Raw genomic sequence first — 23,063 nt, 5'->3', positions numbered from 1 at the left:
ACTTTAAGGTAGGCTCAGACAAAGTGATAGCTTTTTCATGCAGAAAAGCAGATGAAATGAAATAATTAATTTTTTTAAAGAAATGATCCCTTGTTCTAAGGTTTATATGTACCTAAAAGACTGTCACTTGCGGTACAGTAATTAGCAGTATTTTGTGGGGACGAGTAAATAACATGTAAGTGTGAGCGCTGAGTTCAACACAATTAAAACCCCCCAACCTTATCGTTCCTAATAAGGAGCAAGTGTTCATAAGAATACAACTACAAACATGAATAAAAAGCTGGGGCTAAGACAATGCGATGGGCAATATAGACAAAAAGGCTGTTATCTGCTTAACGTCCATGTAAACTGAAATATAGTCCATTGCATATGAAGGCAACTGTAGAAGGCAGCCCCGTTTGTACGATAGAAGCAGTCCTCTGGGTGCTGGAGAAGAAGAACAGAGGCGCCACTCTAAGTGCAATATTTAAAACAAATTTAATAAATCTTTAAAATTGGTACTCACAAAGGTACATTGTAATCAGGCATGTAGGTAAAGAATTAGTGCTGCCGGATGTCCCGGGAGTAGTGTCCGATCAGGTCATTGGGTGGCGGTGATCTCCATACGACAGGCTGCACTGCCCTGCGTTTGCAGAGCTACACTCCTTCCTCAGGCCTAAGGAAGGAGCGTAGCTCCGCAAACGCGTTGTCTATCCTTACGCGGACCCGGAAGCGATCCTGTACCTCTGGTTACATCGGCACAGAGCAGCGCAGCCTGTTGCATGGAGATCACCACCATCCAATGACCTGATCGGACACAACTCCCGAGACATCCGGCAGCACTAATTATTTACCTACATGCCTGATTACAATGTACCTTTGTGAGTACCAATTTTAAAAATTTATTAAACTTGTTTTAAATATTGCACTTAGAGTGGCGCCTCTGTTCTTCTTCTTCTTTTTGTGGGGACGAGTGCTGTGACACATGTCCTGTTGTGGGCGGACAGCAAACAGCATTTCTGTGTTACCAGACCTTCCCAGTTTTCTCCTGCCAAAGCTGAACCCCACGCAGTTATAAATGACAGACCTTCACCCTTCCCACCAACTTCCTGTCATTCCACTTCTGCCCCCTCCCCCTCACAATTTCAATGCATTTTTTTTCAAGTTTCTATTACCTTTATATGGAGATTACATCCCCACACTTCCTGGATTCTCCCTAGGAAAGAATGATGTATTCAGCAACCTGCAGCCTCATGGAAAATGTAAGTCACGCATTTCTAAGGGGCTTCTGTGCGGTGCATGCGCTCCCCATGTGCATCAGTGGATCAGCTGTTACTTCCTGTTTCTTTCCTGATGACACAAAGTAGCACATGCATGTCTTTAGGGGGCTAGCTGTGAGAACTGGGAAGGGACAGTCGTCTTCCAATGGCGTTAGAGAAGAAGATGGCATCCAGAAACTGGGTGAGCAGCAGCTGAGTGATGGATTCCTACAGAACACTGCTGGATGTGCTGGGCATGCAAGTATCTTTTTTGTGGACAACCCAGAAAAAAGGTAGGAGAGAGGAACAAAAGGGAATGGTGGGCTGGGATAGTGAAGTTCCCCATTAATAAAAGCTCTGTAATCATTAATACATAATTACTGTATATACTCGAGTATAGGCCGACCCAAATATAAGCCAAGGCACCTAATTTTACCACAAAAAACTGGGAAAACGTATTGACTCGAGTATAAGCCTAGGGTGGGAATTGCAGCAGCTACTGGGTAAGCAATGCCCATCTGCAGCCTCACTGTGCCCATTTGCAGCCTCACTGTGCCCATCTGCAGCCTCACAGTGCCCATCTGCAGCTGTACCTTTGATAACTAAAACAGCGGGTGTCTCCTGCTGTGTCATGCAGTCTGTTCGTCGGCCTTCCACTGTAAGAAAGCCCCGCCTCCTTCTCGTCCGTGGTAGACGGAACACTGATACAGTTTCCCAGCATTGTATCAGTGCCCCGTCTATCACAGATGAGGAGGAGGCGGGGCTTTGTTACAGTGGATGGCCGCCGAACAGACTGCATAACACAGCGGGAGACACCCGCTGTTTTAGTTACCAAAGGTAATCCTGCAGATGGGCACAGTGAGGCTGCACCCTCACTCGAGACCCTCACTCGAGTATAAGCCGAGGGGAGGTTTTTCAGCCTTAAAAATGTGCTGAAAAACTCGGCTTATACTCGAGTATATACAGTAAATATATTTTTAAATGCATTAAGTAGCTGAATATGACCTGGTGTTAGCCTCTTGCTGTCTCTGTATAGCAAAGCTGAAGTGTGAGAGAAAGAGCCAGTACAAGGAGCGAATCAGTTCATGTGCTGTCAAGGAGAATGCAGATAAGAAGAGAAAGAGTGGCAGAGAGATGAGCTCGTGACTGCTGCAAATTCGTTCTCTGTCCTGTCAAAGGCACGGTGTGTCTAGGATGACCTGGGCTCAGAAGAAGTGGGTTGAATAATGCTGCCCATCAAACTGAGGACATCTAGCAGAAGAAAAAAAAGTCATACAGAAGAAATCTGTGTATTGAAGATGAATACTGCATCAAAAGATAGTTTTGTTATTTAATCTTTTTATGGGCTATTCGTTTTTATCTTGTTTTTGTAGTAGGGGTTCATCTTGGGCTCCTTCCTAAATCACCATTGGATTGATTACCCACTCACTCTGATGCTAACAGAAGCATTTGAAAAAAAAATGGTAAAAAGAACATAAATGTTGATTGAAATTGAATATAAATATTGCATAAATAAGGTATGTCCGGCTTGAGGTAGAACACCCAAATGATTAGTACCTCATCCCAAGTAATTCGTTATATGAAAAAAAGGGAAGAGAAACAGGATTTTTACGGTGCTGACAAATAATAATCAAAACCAATGAGATAAAATGTATAATACAGGGGGCTGCACATACAGGGGGTTCTTCCAAAGAAGTGGGTTCTTTAAATAAGTGGCACTTCTGCTCTTGCCCCATCCATCTGAACATCTTCTTCTCTCTTCACAGGTAAACCTGCGTTTATACCTCCACATACCTTCAAACTGAATATATTGACTGACTGCACAAATGCATATTTGGTAAACCTGCGTTTATACCTCCACATACCTTCAAACTGAATATATTGACTGACTGCACAAATGCATATTTGGTAAATCTGTTTGTCACCACTGTTTCAACTCCATCTGTAGTCTTGCTCACATTAGTTCAATTAGTTTTATTTAGCCATTAAGCCTTACCTAAATTATGGGTTTCCTTATCTTTACAATTTTGGCCTTTTAGTCCCCTTGCAGTTTGATTAATTGCCAGATTCAACCCACACCCAACACACAGTATAAAAACAAGGCCTTCTTTACGGGGGAACACATACAGGGGGCTGCACATACAGGGGGTTCTTCCAAAGAAGTGGGGTTCTTTAAATAAGTGGCACTTCTGCTCTTGCACTTCAGCGAGTTGCACAAAAAAAACTATAACAGACTGCAGGTGACCCCATTTCCAAATTTTATCATCTTCCTCTCTAAAACATGCTCTCTTTACCTCTCCTCCTTTTCACAATTGCTGCCTCTTTCCTCAAGCTCTCTTTTCTTCATCCCTCTGCTCCACCCCACAATCTGTACATATCACCCTCACTTCTACCCTCCCCCTATTACTGCACTCATCACCTCTTTCTAACTCTAAGCCCACTTGCTAACAAACCCCCCAAGATACTGAAGCATGTCCCCTCATACAAACCACATTCTCATACTACCTCCCTCACTCTTCTGCTTCTCCTAATCGTTGGAGATATTTCCCCAAACCCTGGGCCCCCCTTATTTAACTGTGCCCAACACACCCATCACCATCACCCTACACCCTCTGGCAGTAGTCGCAATCTACACAATTTAGTCTCCATTCCTCTTCTTCCCAACACCAGCCTCCCTCTCTCCTGCGCCCTCTGGAATGCCCGCTCTGTCTGCAACAAACTCACTGCTGTTCATGACCTCTTTGTCACTAATTCCTTTAATCTACTTGCTCTCACCGAAACCTGGCTCCACGAATATGACACCCCTTCTCCTGCTTCCCTCTCCCAGGGTGGCCTTCACTGGACTCACTCCCCTAGGTCTAATGGACGCAAGGGAGGTGGAATGGGATTCCTCCTATCCCCCCAGAGCATCTTCCAGGTTATTCACCCTCCTCCATCTTTCTCCCTCTCATCATTCGAAGCCCACTGTATACGTCTATTCTCCCCTACTTCCCTAAGAATTGCTGTGATCTACTGGCCCCCTGGACCATTATCAACTTTCCTTGATGAGTTTTCTGCCTGGCTACCCTACTTTCTCTCTTCGGATATTCCCACAATCCTTCTCTGGGATTTCAATATCCCTGCTAATACAAACACTCCTGCTACTTCTAAACTTCTTAGTCTAACCTCTTCATTTGACCTGAAGCAATGGGTACAGACTTCTACTCACTCTGATGGCAACACCCTTGACCTTGTATTCTCCTACCTATGCACTCCATGCAACTTCTCAAACAATCCTTTTCCTCTCTCCGACCATCACCTTATTAGTTTCTCTCTCCCCCAGTCTTCCACCACCTTTCCCTCCAATCGCCTAACCACCACCCGTAGAAACTTTCACAACTTCAACTCCTCTCTCCTCTATTCTGCTACTGACCACCTCTATGACAAAATCTCTCCCCTGTCCTGCCCCAACCAAGCCACGTCAATCTACAATAAATCTCTGTCCTCCACCCTGGACAAGCTTGCTCCCCTCACTACACGCAGAATCAGGCCTCGACCCCTACAACCCTGGCAAACAGATTACACTAAAGTTCTCAAAAAACGTAGTCGTGCTCTTGAGCGTCTGTGGCACAAGACTAAGTCTCTCAAAGACTTCAACCAATACAAATCTGCCCTCCAAAAATACTATTCTTTCCTCCACACTGCCAAGCAAACCTATTTTACAACACTTATTAACACCTTCTCATCCAATCCCCCTAAACTCTTCTCTACCTTCAACTCTCTACTTTGTCCTCCACCGCCTCCACCCACTGACTTACTCACTGCCCAGGAAATCGCTAATCACTTCAAAAACAAGATTGATACAATCCGCGATGAAATCTCCGCTCTACAGGTGTCTCCCCCAGCTAAGACCCCATGTCAACAGGTACAACTGACACTCCCCCTATTCAAATCTGCTACTACAGACGAAGTTGCAAAACTCCTTTCTATCACCCACCTAACCACCTGTCCCCTGGACCCGATTCCCTCCAAATGCTACGGTCACCCTCTGACCCCATCCTACACTCTCTAACCCACATCTTCAACCTCTCCCTCACCTCTGGCATCTTCCCCAATGCTCTAAAACATGCACTGGTCACCCCCATACTTAAAAAGCTGTCCTTGGACCCCACGAATCCTAACAACCTACGCCCTATCTCCTTGCTCCCCTTTTCCTCTAAAATCCTTGAACGCCTGGTTTACAACCAACTGAGTGACCACCTCATTAAAAACAACCTTCTTGATCCCTTTCAATCTGGATTTCGCCCTCAACACTCCACAGAAACTGCTCTTTTAAAACTCACAAATGACCTACTAACTGCAAAAACCAACGGACACTATTCTGTACTCCTACTTCTGGATCTCTCAGCTGCCTTTGACATGGTTGACCACCCCCTCCTCCTCAAAAAACTTTACTCCCTCGGTCTCCGTGACTGTGCTCTTCAGTGTCTCTCATCCTACCTATCCCAACACACCTTCAGTGTCACTTACAATTCTACTTCCTCCACTCCTCTTCCCTTCTCTGTTGGGGTCCCCCAAGGTTCTGTTCTTGGACCTCTTTTATTTTCAATCTACACCTCTTCCCTGGGTCAGTTGATAGCCTCTCATGGCTTTTAATATCATCACTAACTTACTAACTGACATATCTGTATGGATGTCACACCACTTCCTCAAACTCAACTTGTCGAAAACCGAGCTTATAATATTTCCTCCCCCACGTGCCTCTTCCCCGGACTTCTCTGTCAAGAGCAATGGCAAAACCATCCACCCGTTCCCGCATGTCAGGGTGCTAGGTGTTATCCTGGATTCTGAACTCTCCTTTCGGCCCCACATCCAATCACTTTCCAAAGCTTGCCGCCTCAACCTCCGCAACATCTCTAAACTACGTCCCTTTCTAACCAGTGAAACCACAAAGCTCCTGATTCACTCCCTTCCTGGTTATCTCTCGCCTTGACTACTGCAACTCACTCCTCATTGGCTTACCTTTAAATAGACTATCCCCCCTTCAGTCCATCATGAATGCTGCTGCCAGACTCATCCACCTAACAAACCGCTCAGTGTCTGCTACCCCTCTCTGTCAATCCCTCCATTGGCTACCACTCGCCCAACAAATTAAATTCAAAATACTAACAATAAGTTACAAAGCCATCCACAACTGTGCCCCCAGCTACATCACTAACCTAGTCTCAAACACCAACCTAATCGCCATCTCCGTTCCTCCCAAGACCTCCTGATCTCTAGCTCCTTCATCCCCTCCTCCCATATCCGCCTCCAGGACTTCTCCCGAGCCTCGCCTATCCTCTGGAACTCCCTACCCCAATCTGTCAGACTGTCTCCAAATTTATCCATTTTTAGGCAATCCCTGAAAACTTTCCTCTTCAGAGAAGCCTATCCTGCCTCCATCTAACAACTGCACTATTTTCTCCATTAGCTCATCCCCCACAGCTATTACCCTTTTGTACAACTTGACCCTCCCTCCTAGATTGTAAGCTCTAACGAGCAGGGCCCTCTGATTCCTCCTGTATTGAATTGTATTGTACTTGTACTGTCTGCCCTAATGTTGTAAAGTGCTGCGTAAACTGTTGGCGCTATATAAATCCTGAATAATAATAATAATATAATAATTTTATAGAATTAGTTAAAAATATGAAAAAAAACACTTGAGTCATAGATAATCAACAATTGGTGATACAGGTGGTCAGAGGCGAATATTCAGCTTTAACAGAGATTTGCTTTTTCGTATATTAACCCGACATGTTTCGCATTTCACTTCATCAGGGGATATATATAGAATGTATTTAATGTATTATTCTCTTTTTTTGTTATATTCTTGTACAGTTTTTTACGCTTTCACGATTCGTATATCCCCTGATGAAGCAATGTATTTAATGTATTTTCTTTTTTGTTTATAATCTTGTACAGTGTTTTATGCTTTCACGATTCGTATAATCCCGTGATGAAGTGAAATGCGAAACATGTCGGGTTAATATACGAAAAAGCAAATCTCTGTTAAAGCTGAATATTCGCCTCTGACCACCTGTACCACCACTTGTTGATTATCTATGACCCAAGTGGTTTTGTTCATATTTTTAACTATATTCTCATTAAAATTATTATAAATTTTATCTCATTGGTTCTCATTATTATTTGTCAGCACCGTAAAAATCCTATTTCTATTCCCTTTTTTTCATATGAATATAAATATGAATATAAATATTATCTAAAGAAATGACAAATTATGATGTTGTTTAATTTATTATATACTGCAGGTTGGAGAAAATACCCAATCTGATGAAGAGGATCTTGTTCCATGAAATGCGTTAACATTTGAACCTTTTCAATAGCATGGTCTGAGAAACAATTAAGGGGGACCAGCCTTACACAGCAGCACAATGACTGCACAACATAAAATGGTATCTGGTAGTGATGGGTCAAAAATATTTTTTGTAAAATGAGTGGACTTTTAGACTAAACAGCATTTAAAATTGTATGATTGTAAGATAAAATGTTTTTTACTTAATTGTGGAAAAATAGATTATTTTAAGTATTTGGAATTTAGAAAAATGGGATGTTGCTATTGCCATCTGCTTAATAAAAAAATGTAGATCTGCTCATATGCAATATATACTGTATAGGTTTTCTTTGTCCTATTCCAGATCTTCCTTTTCATTTAAAAAAAAACCCTGTGTTGGGTTACATTCTGCCAACCAATGTGAAGTATGCATGTTACCTATGTGAAGTATGCATGTTATATAAAGGCTATTACAGCATAAGTGCTCATTAATATTTAAAACAATGCTGTACACACCGAAAAAGGCTACCAAGTACTTTTTAAAAGAATGTTTCTTTTGTGGTCATGTGACCGCAACCATTTCTTTCCTGCTGCTCTTCTGTAGGGTGAGGAGCATTGTTATAATAGGTGCAGCGGGACTACAGCAAGGAACCCTTGTCAGCCCTGTTTGTTGTGTGACACCACAGGATTAAAATGGAACTACAGGCACCAAAGTAGGGCATCCTGTGGGTTCCAATGAAACAAGTCAAACTGACCAAGATACCACAAATATGTGTCTGTGATTTTGTGGTCAGATCTTAACAGGAAGCTCTGCAGCAGAGGAGACTGCCAGAATTGCCAGGTATTTAGTTTATAGTAACATTTATGAATAATTAAAAAGCTGAACAATATTAAATAGTATTTAAGGACAGAGGAATTGACAGTTTTATTTTTTGGGTAACATACACTTTAACATCTTTACTCTGGGGCTGAAACGAATGTCAGGCAGATATAGTACAGTAGCTTAAAATTGTCAACAGCCTTCCTCCCTACTCCTATATTCTGATTGGTTATTTTACTTATAGTTGTTTTGGCTGAAAAAGACACATGCCAAAACAGGTCACTCTAGAAAAAAAAAAAGATTTAAAAGATAAACAGTATACTTTTTTCATTTAAGTGCCTAGCTGATCCAGAGTAATAAAAATAAAAACCTTAAAAGCATGATACAATTTGCTTAACGGTAAAACAATTAAAATTACATTTTTGGTCCCTGACAAGTAAATGTTTGTATCAATATTCACTATGTCTATACAGTATACAGTATTTAAAAAAAAGGAATGTATTTTTTATGACCTGGAATAAAAAAGAAATTATGTTATTGAACCAAAATGATACCGCCCTCCAGAGCGCTTCCCAGATATCAGTGAAACTTAATCCAAACGGATATGAATACAGAAACACTAAAAAGCAGCTACTTTAACCACTTCAGCCCCGGAAAGATTTTATCCCCTTTCCTGACCAGAGCACTTTTTACAATTTGGCACTGCGTCGCTTTAACTGGTAATTGCGGGGTCATGCAATTCTGTACCCAAACAAAATTTGCATCCTTTTTTTCTCACAAATATAGCTTTCTTTTGGTGGTATTTGATCACCTCTGTGGTTTTTATTTTTTGTGCTATTAACAAAAAACAGTGACAGTTTTGAAAAAAAACAATATTTTTTACTTTTTGCTATAATAAATATCCTCAAAAATGTTTTTAAAAAATGTTTCTTCATCAGTTTAGGCCAATATATGTTCTACATATTCTTAATAAAAAAAAATCGCAATAAGCGTATATTTATTGGTTTGCGCAAACGTTATAGCGTCTGCAAACTATGGAAAAGATTTATGACATTTTTATGGCATTTTTATTATTTATTTATTTTTTACTAGTAATGGCGGCAATCTTTTTTTCTTTTTATTGGGATTGCGACATTGCGGTGGACAGATCAGACACTTTTGACACATTTTTGGGACCACTGACATTTATACAGCGATCAGTGCTATAAAAATGCACTGATTATTGTGTAAATGTCACTGGCAGGGAAGAGGTTAACACTAGGGGGCGATCAAGAGGTTAAATGTGTGTTCCCTCAGTGTGTTCTAACTGTATGGGGATAGGACTGAGTAAGAGAGGAGACATAGCCGGCCACACGCATCAAGTCTCCCACGCGCACCCTCTGGCGGCTCTTAAAGGGCCGATGTACCCATACGGGATTTTGCTCACCTATGCCACTTTGCCGATGTATATCGTGTGAGCCAGTTGGCAAGTGGTTAAACTCCAAAAGAGTATTGTACAACAAAGAACACACTTTAGCAGCGCTCAGAAAAACTATCACAAAAATGGTACTCCTTATATTAGAGAAAATAAATCTCTCTATTGTGCATAAAACATACTAGTTCACTATATATGTAAAAAGACAGTCTGAAAATAGCGCCGTCCATGAATCCGAGTTCAGCAGTGATCAATATATAAGGACACCACCAATCACCACAAGTGCATCTCGCTCCTCTATGGATTGAATCCTTACCACAAATAAGCGAATGTACAGCTTATAGCAGGTCTCGCTGCTTGATCCACCTTGGCTGCTCGTCACTGATCATTAGCGGTTATTGTATGTATAGGCAATAAAACCATAAAAAAACAAAATGACGATGCAAAGTCTCTAATGTCTTATTGCAGCAGCGCTATGTGTCAAACACCTCCTAGACACATTTGAAATAGGAAACCCAGTAGAAGAGGAGATTTAGGAAAGCTTGAGCAGCTGTGTTCTGCAGGAGTAGGGAGCTTCTTCCACCCAAAAACAATCACCACGTGAGGGGGAGTTGTCCCCAATGGGATTACACTCACCAGAAATTCAGCATACAAAAGCCTTTGTGATATTATTAATAGTAGTTCTCCACCTCCTCTGTACGGCCACCAGATGTCAGTAATACTCTCGGTTATTGCAGCATAACATATGGGAGGAATAAAATATCCACATAGCGTAACATTGCTAAAAATAGTTTTATTCAAAACATCCAAATAAATCCCCCCTTATTATGATATGCGTACCAGAGATAAAATGAAGTAGAGCAATTGTTTTAAAGTGCACTGTGCCTGATACCACAGCTCCCGGGAAGTCCTCCAGAGCGTTCACTGTGTGTAGCGAACCACACACTTCCTGGTTCCTCCCCGGTGCGTGGAACGCATGCGTCACTTGCGGAAGATTACGTCTCTGACGCGTTTCGTCACTTCCGGACGTCGTCTGGCTTTTTATGGTTTTATTGCCTATACATACATGTTTCTATTATTCAAGTAGCTGCTTTATTTATATATTCATATACTATATCATATATCGTCGTTGATTTGGTCCCTGGCGTGGAGCGGTGTGAGGTTGGGGCGGTTAAACTTTCACACTCCCTTTGTACATATTCATTAGCGGTTATTGGCATAAAAGAAAAAACCGTAGCACCATAGCGTAACTCTGTATAGATTTTAATAAGCCAAAGCCCCCCATAAAAACACACTTACAAAATGAAATGTTAATGCAAGAATATAACAACTTGTATGATGATCAGACGTTACCCCAGGATGGTGCGGTGCACTCGGCTATCACTGCCTCGCTGCTACAAGCCGACTGGTGCTGGACACCTCGTTCGTATCCACCGGGTGGTAAGCTAACCTTACTGGACGACGTGTAGTCCCGCTCTGACGCATTTTGTCATTGCGACAATGAAATAAAAAAAAAAAAAAAAGAAATAATATATGTGCTCCAATCAAAATCGTCCAATGTAAATTGTCCAATAAATGTGAAGGAGATCCCTATACACAGATGGTGGGTATATCCAACAGATGTGATATACCCACCATCTGTGTATAGGGATCTCCTTCACATTTATTGGACAATTTACATTGGACGATTTTGATTGGAGCACATATATTATTTCATTTTTTTTTTATTGCACATATTCACTATTACAATTTTTTGATTAATCCATCTAATATATACACATATTCTGTTTGCACTTATATATTTTTTTGATTCTCACGGTTTATGTCAGAGGAATTACAGATGTTTATATCTTATATTCAATAATCTGGCCTATTTACATGCATTTTTTATGTCACTGGGCACGCCAGTGGGATCTTCAAATGTTGATATAATTTTCAATGCCACTTTTATCTATTGCTCTTATTTTATATGATTTTAAAATTCTTTCACCAATGGTAGTGATTTGCACACTCACATCCTATGTAAAACACGCAATGGAATAGCTTGCAGGATTTTAGCAGGAATCTCTCACCTAGTCTGTTGTGGACTTTGGTGCACATCTTACACTTATTGTCAATCTTTTTCCAATATTTTTAATATTTTTTCATTCACAATTTTTTGTTTTTTTTGTGTGTTTTTTTTTTTATTTTTCTATTGTCTGTGAACAGCGCCATTCCCCTATCAGAATACATTGTAGTACGTGGATTTCACTTCGGTGTTTCCAGTTTGCCTGGGGGGGCTGCAGTTCCTTGTTGATATTGATCCTAAGCGCGGAATATTCGATTTCCATCCTCTTCTAAATATGATGTACAAGAAAGCCCACAAACAGTTTTCTGAAGACAAGCAGACTAAGGGCATTGATTACTGGAACCATGTCCTGTGGTCTGGTGAGAACAAGATAAACATATTTGGTTCAGATGGTGACAAGCGTTTGGGGCGGCAACCAGGTGAGGAGTACAAAGACAAGTGTGTCTTGCCTACAGTCAAGCATGGTGGTGGGAGTGTCATGGTCTGGGGCTGCCAGCACTGGGGAGCTACAGTTCATTGAGGGAACCAGGAATGCCAACATGTACTGTGACATACTGAAGCAGAGCATGAGCCCCACCCTTCAGAGACTGGGCCTCAGGGTAGTATTCCAATATGATAACGACCCCAAACACACCTCCAAGACAACCTGTCAGGTTCCACACTTACCAGACAGGTGAGTCCACGTGGACAGAGGGTAGGCTCCCTTACGCGTCCGATTCGGGGCCCCTGGTAGAGCAGACAGGAGGCCCGCGAGTGCGGAGTGGTATGAGAGCCTGAGGTAAAGTCCTGGAGCACAGTGGTCTGGCAAGCAACCGGTAGAGCTTGAGACTTGGTGGAGCAGATGCAGAGCAGGAGTTAGTCAGACTTGGTCATACACAGGCAAAGGTCGGCAACGGGCTGGCAGCAACGGTACAAGGGAGCAGGCAGAAGCGAGGTCAGACAAGCCGGGGTCGGGTACAGGCAGCAATCAAGGGAGGTCCAAAGGTAGCCGGGTCACAACAGGTAAACACTACGGAGGCACAGGAACACGGGATGATCACGGGACAAGACACGGAGCTGTTTGATCAGGCAGCACTGGGTCAGTGCAGAGGCAGGATTCAAATAGGCTGATTGGCGCCAAAACGCCGCGCACGTGCGCGCGCCGATTCGCCAAGGCGCGCCGCGCACCCGCGCGCGCCCGAGCGCGCCCCCGGAACCAGCACGCACGCCCACACCACCAGACATGTCAAAGGCAGCGCCCACAGGCGGACGCGCGCTAACGCGAACGCGCGCTAGCGCGAACGCGCGTACGCACAAACGCCCGGACGCCACCCCGCACGCCACGGCCGGTGAGCCCAGGCACGCCGGTGCCCAGAGGGACACGCGCCCCAGCACGCACAGGGACACGAACGCCAACGCGCCCCGGCGCGCACCGGCGCCCAACCAGGTAACCTCTCTGACAGTGCCCCCTCCTCAAGGGCAGACTCCGGATGCCCAGCTGGGCCATCTTCGAGGCATGAGAGGTTTTGAAGGACTGCAGGAGTTCTCTGGCGTGTAAATTGCTTTCCGGCTCCCACGAATTATCTTCGGGTCCATAGCCTTTCCATTTTACTAGATATTGCACCTGATTGTGCCTTCTTCTACAATCTAGAATTGCTTCCACTTCGAACTCCTCTTCGCCATTCACCACAATAGGTTTGGGTGGACCAATGTTGCGACCAGAAAAGAAATTAGGAGTGACTGGCTTCAGGAGAGATACGTGGAACACTGGATGTATCCTCAGAGAATTAGGAAGGTCAAGTTCGTAGGCCACGTTGTTGATCTTCCTTTTTATCCGGAAGGGGCCCAGGTATTTGGGGCCCAGTTTCTTGGATGGGCAGGCCAACTTGAGATTAGCGGTAGACAGCCAGACAGAATTGCCAGGTTCAAGAACAAGTTCCCCCCGTCTCTTCCTATCAAAGATTTTCTTATAATCTTCCTGAGCCTTGGTCATGGTCTCCTGCAGCAATTTATTGTTGCTAGAGAAAAAGTCCAAAGTTTGGGATACTGCAGGAACAGGGCATTCAGGGACTGATCCGGGCAAGAAGGATGGATGGAAACCGTAGTTGGCAAAAAACGGAGACTGGTTCGTAGCTGAATGTAGGGAGTTATTGTAGGAGAACTCCGCGATGGGAAGCAGGGAGGCCCAATCGTCCTGGGAAAAGGCAGAAAAACAGCGGATGTATTGCTCCAAAGTCTGGTTCGTCCTCTCGGTTTGCCCATTTGACTGAGGGTGGTAAGCCGAAGAGAATGACAGCTCGATCTCGAGCGCGCCACAAAGGGCCTTCCAGAATCTGGAGGTGAACTGAACGCCCCTGTCCGAGACTATGTTGGTCGGGACTCCATGCAGCCTGACGATCTCCTTTATGAAGATGGAAGCGGTCTCCATGGCTGAAGGGGTACCCTTCATGGGGAGGAAGTGGGCCATTTTAGACAGCCTGTCAACCACTACAAAAATGGACGAAAAACCTTCTGAAGGTGGAAGCTCAACAATGAAGTCCATTGATATCATGGTCCATGGCCTCTCTGGGACTGGCAATGGCCTCAACAGGCCCCATGCTCTTGTCCGGCTAGTCTTGTTTCTGGCACACGTGTTACAGGACTCCACATAGTCCTTGCAATCCTTAGTAAGACATGGCCACCAAAAGGTGCGTTGGACGAGGTCGGTTGTTTTTCGAGTGCCGAAGTGGCCAGCCAGTTTATGATCATGACATAAACTTAACACCTGTACCTTTAACTCCTCAGGGACCACAATCTTATTCTTGAACCAGAACAGTCCATCCTTGGTACAAGACTCGGCAGGTGGAGACATTCCCATGGAGGCGCGTCTGATTCGGGAAATTAGATCCTCCTGAAGGATTAGGAAATTTCCAGAGGGAAGGATAGTATCCGGGGACACGGTTCTTTCGGAATCGAGGAACATCCGGGAGAGAGCATCAGGTTTAACATTCTTGGATCCGGGCCTGAACGTAATGTGGAAAATAAATCTGGAAAAAAAAAGTGCCCATCTGGCCTGCCGGGGTCTCAATCTTTTGGCTGTCCTTAGATATTCCAAGTTCTTATGATCTGTGTAGATCAATATGGGGTGTGCTGCGCCTTCCAGAAGGTAACGCCATTCCTCCAGAGCCGCTTTAATGGCCAAAAGCTCCCGATCACCCACGTCGTAGTTTTTCTCGGAGAGAGAAAGTTTGCGTGAGAAGAATCCCACAGGGTACAGCAGTGATTTGGCACCCTGTCTCTGTGAGAGCACAGCTCCGACTGCAACCTCAGACGCATCCACCTCCAGGACGAAGGGCAAGGCAGGGTTGGGATGCTTAAGGATAGTGGCCGAGGTGAATAGTGCCTTGAGTTTTTCAAAGGCCCTTTGTGCCTCAGGTGTCCAGCGGAATCGGCATCCTTGTTTAGTAAGCTCTGTGATGGGAGTTATGATTGCAGAAAATCCTTTAATAAATTTCCTATAGAAATTGGCGAAGCCAATAAAGCGTTGTACTCCTTTTTTGTCGGTCGGTGCAGGCCAATCCAGAATAGCGGATACTTTTTGTGGATCCATTTTGATGCCATCGGGGGAAATAATCAGGCCCAGGAACTGGATAGATTGGAGCTCGAATTCACACTTCTCAAGTTTGGCGTACAATCCGTGCTGTCTGAGCCGGGAAAGTACATTTCGTACATGCTTACGGTGTTCCATCAGGGAGGCCGAGAAAACCAAGATATCATCCAGGTAGACGATGACATAAAGATCCAATAAGTCGTGAAAGACATCGTTGATGAAATGCTGGAATGTCGCCGGTGCATTGCACAGACCAAAAGGCATGACGAGGTACTCGTAATGTCCGAATCGAGTACGAAAGGCCGTCTTCCACTCGTCTCCTTCTCTTATGCGGATCAAATTATAGGCTCCACGGAGGTCAAGCTTGGTAAAAACGGTAGCCGATCCCAGTCTCTGGAATAGTTCAGGAACCAAGGGTAGCGGGTATCTGTTTTTAATGGTAATTTTATTGAGCTCCCGATAGTCAATGCAAGGACGTAAGGAGTGATCCTTCTTTTCCACGAAGAAGATACCTGCCCCAGCTGGAGACGTGGAAGGACGGATGAACCCTTTCTTCAGGTTCTCGTCTATATAAGTCTTCAGGGTGCCTAACTCCTGCTCGGTTAGAGGGAAGATCCTCCCAAAGGGGACTTCGGTACCTGGTAAGAGTTCAATTGGGCAGTCATAAGGCCTATGAACTGGAAGGGTTTCTGCTCCTTTTTTACTGAACACGTCCAGGAAATCCCGGTAGGGTTCGGGAAGATCTTGGCAGGGCTTAGCTTCAGAGTCTATGCGCAGGCACTGGGAGGGAGTTAATGGGATCCCCCGTAAACAATTTTGTCTGCAATATTCCGAGGAAAACTGAATCTTGCCTGTAGACCAGTTGATACTGGGATTATGGGCCTGTAGCCAAGGTATTCCTAGGATGACTGGGAAGAGAGGCGAGGAAATAACATCTAGGCGTAAAAGTTCCTGATGTTCCGGGCCAATGGTGGCCAACAGAGGAACCGTTTCTTGGGTGACGGGTCCGGAGCGGAGGGTGGAGCCATCCGCTAAGAAAACTGCCAGTCCTTGAGCTTTAGTCTGAGTGGGGATATGATGGGTTTCGACAAAGGTCCGGTCAATGAAACCACTACAAGCTCCAGAGTCAATGATGACCGGTACTGGGATGCTCCTTCCAGGTAACTGCAATACAATGGAGAAAGTTAAATGGTTACCGGCACTAGGTAGGACAGGTGCACACAGAGAAGAAGATGGCAGACACTTACGTCTCTTGTTTGGACACACTCTTGCAAAGTGACCAGACTCCCCACAGTACAGGCACAGATTGAGTGTGCGCCTGCGTGTCTTCTCCTCAGAAGTCAGAGAGGGACGGAGCAGTCCCAACTGCATGGGCTCTGGGGCCTCCGGGCCCGGGGTAGAAGAGACCAGCGGAGCTTGGTTTAGGGCACAAGGAGCCCTAGGCAGCATCCAGGTAAGGCGTGGGTGACTAACAGACCTCTCAGAGCGTCTCTCCCTGAGGCGACGGTCTATCTGGATGGACAGGTTAATTAACTCTTCCAGTGTCTGCGGTATCCCCACTCGTGCCAGTTCGTCTTTTAACGGATCTGACAACCCCAGCCGGTATTGGTGACGCAAGGCTGCGTCGTTCCAGTTTGTATCCGAGCTCCAACGCCTAAACTCCACGGCGTAATCTTCAGCAGCTCTGCGACCTTGTTGAAGGGCATGTAAAGCGGCTTCTGCCGTGGTTGTTAGCTGGGGGTCCTCATACAGCTGAGACATAGCTAGGAAGAAGGCATCTAGGGAATCAAGAGATTGGGCCTTCTGCTCCAATAGGCGGTGGGCCCAGGTTTGAGGCTCTCCGATCAAAAGGGATATGACGAACCCCACTTTAGTAGCTTCCAGGGAGAATGTTCGAGGCTGCAAAGCGAAGTAGAGCTCGCATGCGTTGCGAAACGCTCGGAACTTACTGCGTGCTCCGGAGAATTTTTCGGGTGTGGGCACCCTGGGCTCTGGTGGTAGCATTACTACAGAAGGTGCTGAGGCAGGGTTGGCGGAGACTGCCCCTGGTGGAGAAGCTGAAAGGGCCTGGACCTGTCCTTCCAATCTGGTATAGCCTTCCTGTAGGCTTTTAACGGCTTGAGTAAGGCCCGCTAGGTGCCTACACAGTTCATCCATGGGGGAGGCCCCCTGCCCGGACTCAGTCATGGCTGCCTGATACTGTCAGGTTCCACACTTACCAGACAGGTGAGTCCACGTGGGCAGAGGGTAGGCTCCCTTACGCGTCCGATTCGGGGCCCCTGGTAGAGCAGACAGGAGGCCCGCGAGTGCGGAGTGGTATGAGAGCCTGAGGTAAAGTCCTGGAGCACAGTGGTCTGGCAAGCAACCGGTAGAGCTTGAGACTTGGTGGAGCAGATGCAGAGCAGGAGTTAGTCAGACTTGGTCATACACAGGCAAAGGTCGGCAACGGGCTGGCAGCAACGGTACAAGGGAGCAGGCAGAAGCGAGGTCAGACAAGCCGGGGTCGGGTACAGGCAGCAATCAAGGGAGGTCCAAAGGTAGCCGGGTCACAACAGGTAAACACTACGGAGGCACAGGAACACGGGATGATCACGGGACAAGACACGGAGCTGTTTGATCAGGCAGCACTGGGTCAGTGCAGAGGCAGGATTCAAATAGGCTGATTGGCGCCAAAACGCCGCGCACGTGCGCGCGCCGATTCGCCAAGGCGCGCCGCGCACCCGCGCGCGCCCGAGCGCGCCCCCGGAACCAGCACGCACGCCCACACCACCAGACATGTCAAAGGCAGCGCCCACAGGCGGACGCGCGCTAACGCGAACGCGCGCTAGCGCGAACGCGCGTACGCACAAACGCCCGGACGCCACCCCGCACGCCACGGCCGGTGAGCCCAGGCACGCCGGTGCCCAGAGGGACACGCGCCCCAGCACGCACAGGGACACGAACGCCAACGCGCCCCGGCGCGCACCGGCGCCCAACCAGGTAACCTCTCTGACACAACCACTGCCTTGCTAAAGAAGCTGAGGGTAAAGGTGATGGACTGGCCAAGCATGTCTCCAGACCCAAACTCTATTGAGCGTCTGTGGGACATCCTCAAACGGAAGGTGGAGGAGCGCAAGGTCTCTAACATCCACCAGCTCCGTGATGTCGTCATGGAGGAGTGGAAGTGGACTCCAGTGGCAACCTGTGAAGCTCTGGTGAACTCCATGCCCATGAGGGTTAAGGCAGTGCTGGGAAATAATGGTGGCCACACAAAATATTGACACTTTGGACCCAATTTGGACATTTTCACTTAGGGGTGTACTCACTTTTGTTGCCAGCGGTTTAGACATTAATGGCTGTGTGTTGAGTTATTTTGAGTGGACAGCAAATTTACACTGTTATACAAGCTGTACACTCGCTACTTTACATTGTAGCAAAGTGTCATTTCTTCAGTGTTGTCACATGAAAAGATAGAATAAAATATTTACAAAAATGTGAGGTGTGTACTCACTTTTGTGAGATACTGTATATATATTTTATCAATGCAACATGAGTTGTGAAAAATCTATAAGAAGTAATAAAGCTGTATATGCCTCTTGAATCATGTACAGTGGGTTCAATTGAGGAATTGTGAGGAATTTAATTTAGTACAAAATACATGGTGACTTACTGCTGATCTGTTAACTGAAGCTGGAATTTTGCTGAGCTGCAACTTCTTAGCTGAATTATTACCAGGGGATCTGGCAACTGCTTCTCTCCTCTGTATTACTAATGACTTCTCAACTAGCTTGTAATTCATTGTCAGTGGATACAAATGAAAGCTACAAATTGATTGCAATCCCACTTTTAAGTCCCAGTAAGTTTAGATACCAACCCATAATCATTTGGTTTACAGTGTATGTAGCTAACAAAATCTGGGTCTCATTTGTAATGTATTTATGGAAACAATAACTTGCTGAGAAAGAAATACAAAAGAGCATCTACTAAAATGACAAGAAAATGTAGAATGACTGCTCTTTGGCATAAAGTATGTGCAAGTTTGTGAGCTGTGGAATTTCTTCTTATTTGCACTAATACAAGATACAGGAGTAACCAATTACAAATTCAAAGATGCGCCTATCATACGATATGCTATGCTTCCATGAAATGACATCACCATCCTTCCAAGGTAGATTCCTGGGGAACAAGCATAGGTGCGCACAGGCCATTGCATCAGTGTGTGCATCTTAAAGCTCAAACACACACATTATATACAGTCAGATCCATAAATAGTGTGACATCGACACAATTCTAATCTTTTTGGCTCTATACACCACCACAATGGATTTGAAATGAAACGAACAAGATGTGCTTTAACTGCAGATGTTCAGCTTTAATTTGACGGTATTTGCATCCAAATCAGGTGAACGGTGTAGGAATTACAACAGGTTGTATATGTGCCTCCCACTTTTTAAGGGACCAAAAGTAATGGGACAATTGGCTGCTCAGCTGTTCCATGGCAAGGTGTGTGTTATTCCCTCATTATCCCATTTACAAGGAGCAGATAAAAGGTCCAGAGTTCATTTCAAGTGTGCTATTTGCATTTGAAATCTGTTGCTGTCAACTCTCAATATGAGATCCAAAGAGCTGTCACTATCAGTGAAGCAAGCCATTATTAGGCTAAAAAAACAAAACAAACCCATCAGAGAGATATCAAAAACATTAGGTGTGGCCAAATCAACCGTTTACACAAGATGTAAACCATTGGTGAGCCTCAAAAACAGGAAGGCCAGATTAGAGATTGCCAAACAACATCTAAAAAAGCCTTCACAGTTCTGGAACAACATCCTATGGACAGATGAGACCAAGATCAACTTGTACCAGAGTGACGGGAAGAGAAGAGTATGGAGAAGGAAAGGAACTGCTCATGATCCAAAGCATACCACCTCATCAGTGAAGCATGGTGGTGGTAGTGTCATGGCGTGGGCATGTATGGCTGCCAATGGAACTGGTTCACTTGTAGTTATTGATAATGTGACTGCTGACAAAAGCAGCAGGATGAATTCTGAAGTGTTTCGGGCAATAATATCTGCTCATATTCAGCAAAATGCTTCAGAACTCATTGGACGGCGCTTAATAGTGCAGATGGACAATGACCCGAAGCATACTGCGAAAGCAACCAAAGAGTTTTTTATTGGAAAGAAGTGGAATGTTATGCAATGGCCAAGTCAATCACTTGACCTGAATCCGATTGAGCATGCATTTCACTTGCTGAAGACAAAACTGAAGGGAAAATGCCCCAAGAACAAGCAGGAACTGAAGACAGTTGCAGTAGAGGCCTGGCAGAGCATCACCAGGGATGAAACCCAGCGTCTAGGATAGGAGTGTCATAATACTTATGTACTTATGGTCAGGGAGTTCAGGGCTCAATATAGTGTAATAATACTTTTGGAGTTATTATCAAGTTAATTTATATACTGTATATTGACACTGTTAAGTGTTTGGGCATTTAGGCATCAATGACTTTTGGTCAGTAAAGGGTTAAGTTATATATTGCGCTGATAGTATATTACTCATTTTTTTTCAAATGATCTAAATTAGTAATCTTATTAATGTGTTCATCTATTTATCTGTAATATATTCATTATTTTGTTGTAATGCTTTTTAGCAGAGCAGAATATCAATTACAGCTTTCTATAGATAGTAGTTATGATTAGGGATGAGCTTCGAATTCGAGTCGAACGCAAGTTCAACTCGAACATCGGATGTTCGCCTGTTTGCCGAACGGCGCATTTTATGGGGCGTTCACGGCAAATTTGAGCGCCCCATGATGAACTGCAAGACCGCAGTGCATTGCTGTATGATGATTGGCCTGCATGAGATAGAGAGATTGAGCTAGATTAGGCAGGCAGGTTAGTTAGTTAGTGGCAGTGTATTTGATATATATAGATAGATATATAGATATATCTATATATACACACACATATACATACTCTGCATTCAGCATAGGCTATATATACAGTGCATTCGGCGGTGTACAGTAGATAATACAGTGCAGGCGGTGTACACAGTATAAAATACAGTGTAGTGCGGTGTTAAAAAATAAAATAAATACCCATCATGTCCGGAAGGCCTCCAAAGAGAGGCAGATGCTCACAGGCCACTAAAAGAGGGCAAGCAGCCTCTGAAATAATATTTAACAGCAGAGACCTTTCCTGCACCCAACAGGAGTAACTGTGAGGGGTTACAGTGTTCTGGCACCACCAACACCTAAGGCCCAATGTTTCTGCCCCTGTTTAACAGGGGCATGTAATTACAATTTTTGAAATAATATTTAACAGCAGGGACCGTTCCTGCACCCAACAAGAGTAACTGTGAGGGGTTACCATGTTCTGTCACGTCCGACACCTAAGGCACAATTTTTCAGCAGAGTATATAGTGCAGTCCATATAGTATATATACTGCAGTTCAGAGTATATAGTGCCCTCAGTGTAGTATATATAATACAGTGCAGGGTATATAGTGCAGTGTACAATATATAATAGTGTATTGAAGTGGTTAAGTGGAGCCCTATGACAGAATTAAGAAAAAAACAGCATGGGTTCCCCCCGTCCATACCAGGCCCTTTGGGTCTGGTATGTATTTTGGGGGGGGGCACCCAAGCTATTTTTTTTTTTAAATTGGTGTAGAGTTCACCTTAATATCCATACCAGACCCAAAGGGCCTGGTATGGACTTGGGGGAAACCCACGCTGTTTTTTTAAATGATATTTTATGTATATTGCCGGGATCTGGCAATACATTACAGCCGTGAGCAATTTTAAATGACATTTTTTCCTTTAGAAATTTCATTTTGCTGCAGTACTTTTATAAACATGGGGAAAATGTGCTACTTTACAGGCAGACCAAGGGGACCTCCCAGGCACGATATTTAAAGGAATATTTCATTTTTATTGTTTCACTTTAAGCATTCTTAAAATCACTGCTCCTGAAAAAACAGCCGTTTTAAAAACTTTTTTTGCATTGATACATGTCCCCTGGGGCAGGACCCGGGTCCCCAAACACTTTTTATGGCAATAACTTGCATATAAGCCTTTAACCACTTAACAACCGGCCCATAGCCGAATGACGGCAGCAGGGCGGTTGCTTAACTCTGGGATCACATAATATGACTTCCTCCCAGAATTCCCCTCTCGCGTGCCCCCTGGGGCGCGCACCCGAACACATCCATGACCGCTGGGTCCAGAGGACCCGGTGCATCACGGTAAATGGCCGCTGATCGTGGCCGTTTACCATGTGATTGCTCCGTCAAATGACGGAGTGATCACATGTAAACAAACCGGCGTCATCTCATGATGCCGGTTACTCTCCTCCCCTCTCTGTACCGATCGGTACACTGTGAGCGGAGAGGGGGATGGATGGATGGCAGCAGCTCTGTGGGCTGGATGTGTAGTGCCCACAGCGCTGCTCAGTGACATCCAGCCATCCATCCATCCATGCTCAGCCATCCCTAATGCTCTGCAATGCCCTGCACTACTCTGCAATGCCCTGCAATACTCTGCAAAGCCCCAGAATACTGTGCAATACTCTGTAATGCCCCACAATACTGTGCAATACTCTGCATTACCCCACAATACTGTGCAATACTCTGCAATGCCCCAGAATACTGTGCAATACTCTGCAATGCC

Source organism: Aquarana catesbeiana, linkage group LG05 (genome assembly GCF_042186555.1).
Source record: "Aquarana catesbeiana isolate 2022-GZ linkage group LG05, ASM4218655v1, whole genome shotgun sequence".
In the NCBI taxonomy this organism is placed as follows: domain Eukaryota; kingdom Metazoa; phylum Chordata; class Amphibia; order Anura; family Ranidae; genus Aquarana; species Aquarana catesbeiana.
Note: the sequence above shows the minus strand (reverse complement) of the source record.